The following is a 7,872-nucleotide window of genomic DNA, read 5'->3' as shown; positions in this document are numbered from 1 at the left end:
CACCACCACCAACATCACCATCACTACCACAGCAACCACCACCACCACCACTGATGCTACCAGTGCTGCTGTCGCCACTACCACCACTACCACCACCACCACCACCAACATCACCATCACTACCACTAGTACCAGTGCTGCTGTCACCACCACCACCGCCATCACCACCACCATCACCACCATCTCCACCGTCACCACCACTACTACCAGTGCTGCTGTCGCCACCACCGCTGTCATCACCACCACTATCACCATCACAACCATTTTCACCAACACCAGCATAACCACTACCACTAGCACCAGCTTCAGCATTATCATCACCACCACTAGCACTGCAGCCTCTACTCCACCACCACTACCACCAGCACTACAACCGCCAGCATTGTAACCATCATTGCTTCTATGCCCCTCCCCTTCTCCAACACTGCCAGCACCACTGCTGCACCAACTACTGCCAATGCTATCATCATCACCATCACACCACTGCTACCACCACCAACATCACTGTCACCACCACTAACATTACTATCACCAACACCACCATCACCACTATTACTACCGTCAATTTTAGCATCATTGTCATCTCCACCAGCACCACCACAACCGCAGCTTCTACCTGCATCACCACTACCACAATCACCAGCATTGCAACCACTACTGCTTCTACCTCAGCACCATTGTGACTACAACAGCTGCTGCCACCACTAATATCGCTGTGGATGCTGCCAACACCAAATGCCATCCTCATCACCATCTTGTTTCAATGAGACAGTCTTGCTGTGTTCAAATAACTCACTAAAATTAGCAATCAAATCTTCTTTCAAACCAGTCTTCTTTCAAAAGGGGGAAAAAAAAACATATCTACCAGACAATGTATAAGGTAAAAAGAAAACGACTAAACTACCATGATTATAATGCATTTGACCATATCTCTTTCTTCCCTATAAGGAGTCACTTGGGACTACAAAGAAAACAGCAACATCGGTCAAGAAGTTGACCAATGCTAGGCATGGGCAATCGTTTTTAAGAACTGGAGCACATAAGACATGGCTTTTTAGTAGGTGGGATGCTCGAATAAAAATTTGAGGTAATTTCATTAAGCTTGCCATTAGAACATCTCACAGGCCAGTTTGCACATGACTGATCTATGCAGTCAATGAAATAACTAGAAATAGCAACCAAATCTTCCTCAAACACATCAAGAACGTTATGGCTGTAGTGATGTTTTTATGATAGGTTTCCTCGATCAAAGTGACCAGGGGTTAACCAACAATCATCTTTACAAGTTCTACTCATGTACATTTTCTCCAGTAACATGGAACAACAAATATATCACTGTTATTCTGTTTAATATTTTTCTTTCCTCCATGATTTATCGTTCTTCTAACTATCTAACTCAGAAGAGGAGCTTATGCTCGAAACAGCAAAGACACATCTATTTTCTGAACTTTTCATAGAGCACAAACGAATAATTTCACCTTTCTCATTTTCTTTTCCATATTATAATTCTCATCATCACAATTGAATATACCAACATTTGTATTTGCATGTGTGTGTTAGTGTGCATTAACTAGTAGTAGTAGTAGTAGTAGTAGTAGTAGTTGTTAGTTCATAAGATCAGATAGCAACAAACAAATTAAATTATTGAAAGCATGATTAGTTGAATTAAAATATTATCTCACTAAATGCTTACATGTTGCAGCATTACAATAAAAATGAATTTGTGTATGAATCGAAAAGAGTGTGGCGGTTGGTGCTGGTGGTGATAGGCAAAAGAAGCAATAACATAAAGCTGAAGAATGATAGGAGTAACAAATAAATAAAAGATAAGTGTAGCAGAAGTTGAGAAATTTGGCACTAAATTTTTTGAAATTAAAAGGAACCAAAATGATATAAATATTTAAACAAGTGGTGTGAGAATAAAGATTTTTCAAGAACCATTTGCTAACATACCTAAAGACATAGAAGTTTTAGGTTTTAGTGTTCATAGATGAATCAAGATGAACATTAATGCGTTTGTATGCATACAAACTAATTGTCATATATGATATTACCAAAATTAAATGTCATATGAATGAGGAGAGGTAATAGTAAAAATGTCACACATTAAAAACGCCATAACTTGTCCAATTAATAAATGAGAGAAAATAGTAAGGGAGACATTTACTTAAAATAATGGTTTCTAAGATGAAAGGCAAAGTTAACATTGATGAGATTTGAACCAGGGAAAATACTGCAAACCATTAACAAGAACAAGATACTATATGGTTATAAGGAATTAGGCATTGTTGTAAGTAGTCCAAAAATAAATGTTAAGAAATAAGTTGACAATGTTCACACAGAATTCTACTCGTTCTTTGGCAATGAATATTTTATACTTTCAGAGGTGCTAAGGCTGCAATGTCTCTTGCCTACAATATATGAGTCGGCTCTGAAGGAGTTATTTAATTTGAAATGATAAAAATTTTTACTTTTACAATCTCTGCACAAGTGAAACAATGGTTTCATTACTTCAGTTAGAATTTTCAAATGTATGAGCATGATTAATGATTATTGAAGCTAAATTTAAAAGAATTAGTAGGAAGATCAATGTATACTCAAGAGGAATATACTCCAGAGAAATTATTAGTTTGTATAAAGCATTTCTAAACATTAACATAGGCTCCATTGGCTCTACAATTAGAGGCTTAGAGACACGTATTGATATTAATGCATGAACAATTATTATTAGGTTAATTGGTGATATGTTGATTCAGCTTTGAATGCTTAGATAAAGCCAGTGGAGCAGGATGGTCGTGCAAGATATTTTCAATTTTGTTTTAATTAAAGATGTTATAATACAAAAGTTAAGAGTAGGGTATTTTCCTTAATTAATTTGAAAAAGAAATTATACTATGGTTGTTAAAGCTGGGATATAAAGAGGATTGTACCAGTTAATATAATATATCTTTCCTTATTCTGATTCTTTAGGAGGATGTTGACATATCCATTATAAGAAATGTTTTCATTTAAAACTACACGGTTTATAGATAGATCTTTATGATATTACTCATATGAATCAATAAAAATTTACTTATTGGCAGAAAGGTTAGAAATCTATGAAAGATATTTTCATTATGTTATTAAAAATATCTCTAGGGTAGTTAGAACGTTCGTGTATGCGTTTTCATATCCATACATATACGCAATGAAACATGCATGTATATATGAGTATATGTGTACATGTGTGTGTGCGTGTGCATGTGTGTGCGTGTGTGTGTGTGCGTGTTCGTGTGTATGTGCGCGTTTGCATGCGTGTAAACACATTCAAAAGATATATAAACATATATAGGTATAAATATAAATACACATATACATACATGTGTACACTTATAGATAGATAGATAGATAGATAGATAGATAGATAGGCAGACAGAAAATAGCCCTATCAATTGAAAATTAAATCTATGCAGACAGACAGGTAAGTAGATAGAGAAAATAAAGATATCTTACGTACAGTCTGAAATAAGATTACAGTATTCTTAAACTAAACATTGTGTTCATAAACCAAATGCATTTATTCTTCAGCTCTGCTAAAGTGCAAGTACCAACAGTTATATCACACATACACACACGCACGCACACACACACTCACACACACATGTCCGTATATGTGTGTGTTCGTGTATATTTATATACGTTCACTATTTTCCTCTCGTTCTGATCTAACGACCCTCCATGCTTGTTTTTGTTCGGTTTCCTTTTGTATGTCTCCACTGTCCTGTTTTTGTTCCCAAGTTTGACCCTCCATTAACCCTAAATTTTATTTTAGAATTTATGGGAGCAACTGTTTTGAAGACTCATAGTGTCGTTGAATGCTCGAAGTTATGAGTGCATAGACAGCCGACAACTGATGAAGGGTCGTTTCTTTGTGTTTACTTGTCTTGTTTTCCATTTTTTTCTCTCGTTGTTTGCACATTTACCTCGTTTGTTTTCGTATTTCATGTCGTTTACGCAGTTGGTGGTGTCCTGTACCCATATATGAATATATATATATATATCATTTATGTTATTATTTAATTGAACGCCACACATCCATTTCCAAGTAAGTTAATATGCATACATACATATACATACATACATACATACATACATATATATATATATATATATATATATATATATATATATATTTATATATGGAAGACGGATGATGATGATGATGACGATCATGTTGATGATGATGATGATGATATATATGTAAGTATTTATATATGTATATCAGCAATTTGTCCAAGATGCTATATGTGCATACATGCTTACTAAGGAGTATTGTCTTTTTAATTATGTGTATAATTTATATCCACTTGGCCTAAATGCATAACAAGTGTCATGCAATATATGTCCAAATGCTTGAAAAGATATTTTTTATTCATCAAGTAATTATTAGATTTTGTCTTCTCCAGAGAAATAACGAAAAGATAAATTACATGACAAAAAGAGAACAGTAAATAATTCTTCAATAAATCGTACTACATATTCTTCCTGACTTCAAAGGATACTCTTTCTCATGGACATCGACACACACATATACACGCACATATGTATATATATATATATATATATATATATATATATATATATATATATATATATATATATATATATATATACATATACATATATGTATATGTATGTATATATATTGATAATATATATATGCATAAGCATATATACATATCAACGTGCATGCATATATGCTTATATATGTGTGTCTGTGTGTGCATTTATGTATGTATGTATCTATCTATATATCTATTTAGATGATAGATAGATAGATAGATAGATAGATATACATAAATGAGTTGGTGTCTATATGAATACATATACACGTGTCTATCTATCTATGTGCATGTATATACACACACATGCAGGCACACACACGCATACATGTTTCATCGTATATATGTGTATGGAAATGAAAATGCGTATACAAAGGATCTAACCTCCCTATATATACATACATATACAGATATATATATATATATATATATATATATATATATATATATATATTATATGTATGTGTGTATGCATAAACATATATATCTGATAATATATACACACACAGGCATATAATGTATACATGTACATATACAAATATACAAGTACTTGCGTGTGCACATACCTGTGTATATGTATATGTGTACACACAAATATATCGTAACTTATCCAGAAGTTTATTGGCTTTGACTAATAGCTAAAATATTCATTTGTCCATTTTCTCATATATGTCGTGAATGATTGGTTACAATCAACGTATTCTGTAAATCATAAGAATTGAAGTAATTTACTAACAGTTAGTAGACATAAACGATTACGTTAGAGAACAGCTTTCTATCTGAAAACGAAATCAGTAAACATATCGTTTACGTGACTGTCGCAGCCTCTACATGCTTGCACAATTCGCTAGATATAGCACAAAATCTCCTTCAAACCATCCTGTACTGTTTTAATATTTGCTGTATGAAGGCTGCGAGCTGGTAGAAACGTTAGCACGCCGAGTGACATGCTTAGCAGTATTTTGTCTGTTCCCAACAATTTCGGGCCTTGTGGCTAGAGCAGAAAAGAATATTTCATTATGTCGGAGACGGTGAGCTTCCAGAAACGTTAGCACGTCGGGCGAAATGCTTAGCAGTATTTTGTCTGTCTTTAGGTTCCGAGTTCAAATTCCGCCGAAGTCGACTTTATCTTTCATATTTTCGGGGTCGATAAAATAAATGCCAGTTAGGCACTGGGGTCGATGTAACCGGTTCGATGTTAAAATGTATTATAGTTTTCATTTTTCATATTACTATACAATTGTTTCATACTAATGGACTCAGATATTCATAAATAGAAAATCATAATAGTCATACTTGTACTCCTCAGTAGTTAATAGAAAAACAAAAAAAAAGGCATTTAAAGTACATTGGTCTTTTTTCTTAGTTATCATTTTCTGGTATTTATATATTCGTTTTTCCAATCACGTTTATTTGAATCTAGCCTCAAATAAATGTGACTGGATACAAGTAAACGTGACTGGAAGAACGAATACATAAATCCCATAAAATAACTGAGAAAAAACTTATGTACTTTAAATGACTTTTTTTGTTTTTCTATTAACTACTGAGGAGTACAAGTATGACTATTACGACTTTCTATTTATGAATATCTGAGTCCATTAGTATGAAAAATGTATAGCAATATGAAAAATGAAAACTATAATACATTTTAACATCGAATCTCCTTCATTACATAAATATGAATGAATTTGTTGAACTTTGTTTAATAAGTCATATACTGATTATTGTATATATATAACATATATATATACACGCACGCATATACATTTATGCATATGTGTGTGCATGCATGTGTGTGTGCGGTTATTTCTGAATTAATTAATAAATTTATAGCTCTTCATAACTTTGCTTCCATTATGTTATAGATTTTCACTATAACTTTTATTTCGCTTCCTGGTCGAAGTTCTTTGAAATGTAGCACTAGAAACTACGAACGTCATGACAAAATAAAATGATAATGCGCATGTGGAAATACCACCCTTTATAAATTTTTATATTCAGATATTGATTTATAAATTTGCAGATCTTGGTAAAACTGCTTCATTGTGTTAAAGATTTCGATTATGTCTTTGATCCACTTCCATAGTTATAATTGCTTGAAGTATAACACTCAGACATATATGAACATTGTGACAAGTAGAATAAGATTAGTGATTATGAGAAATTCTAAAGGCTGCATTTTTTTTGCCCCCCAGAAATCGTAGAGCAACAAGAGTATAGTACAAAATTTCTTACCAATATTTAATTATATTCCTTGATATTCTGAATTCAAATCCAACCAAATTTATCATTATGAATAATTTTAATGCATCAATACATACGCAGATACATACGAGGGGTTGCTGAAAAGTACCTGACTTTAAGGGTTTAGCAAAGTGCCTGGCTCAACCTTCCGAATTCTTTTACAGGATTTAGAAAAACTGAAGGACCGCTGCAATTAGTGTGTGAATCTGAGAGGAGAACATATTGAATAAAATCATAATTAACTGTTCCTCCTCTGTTTTCTTTTTCCCAAAGCTTCAGCAGCCTCTCGTATATACACACATATATGTGTGTATATGTATGTATGTATATATACCCATCAGGGTCCCATCTATGGTTTAAACAGTTTTCTCAGGGTAGAGAAGGCTCCCGTTATTTTTAACAAAACCGTAAGGAAAGCAGCCCTTCTAGGAGAAAAATAGTGATACAAAACAAGCAGTCAAAATAATACCTGTGATCTTCCAATACCTGCTGGAACCTACGATGGTGACTGAAAGAGTGACAACAATTTCGTACACGCATTTGTCACCTAAATCCAAAGATGCACAGTTGTCTCTGAATGTGAGACGGCTATCATTTGACAAGATAAGTAAATCATTATATTTATAATGTATGGCTTCGACAGAAAGGTAAAGGCAGCATCTTTGCAGGGTATCTAAGACTAGAACAAAGAGAAAAAGAAACCTCTGTTCATGTGTTATCAATTGATATTTAATCAGAATGCTTCCGACAGAATGGATTTTGCTAAAAGCAATCACCTAAGTAACAGGTGGTAATTAAAAATATACCTGCTCAATAATGTATGTTATTTTTAATAATGTAATCCAGTGCTCTACACATCAGATTAATTTACGGTTTTAACACTCCAAGAACATCCTTCTCTCTCGCTCTCTCTCTCTCTCTCTCTCTCTCTCTCTCTCTCGCTCTTTCTCTCTCTCTCTCTCTCTATCTATCTATATATGTATATACCTATCTATCTATCTCTATCTTTCTATCTCTATCTCAC

Source organism: Octopus bimaculoides, chromosome 4 (genome assembly GCF_001194135.2).
Source record: "Octopus bimaculoides isolate UCB-OBI-ISO-001 chromosome 4, ASM119413v2, whole genome shotgun sequence".
NCBI classification, from domain to species: Eukaryota; Metazoa; Mollusca; class Cephalopoda; order Octopoda; family Octopodidae; genus Octopus; species Octopus bimaculoides.
This window is presented reverse-complemented; position numbering follows the sequence as displayed.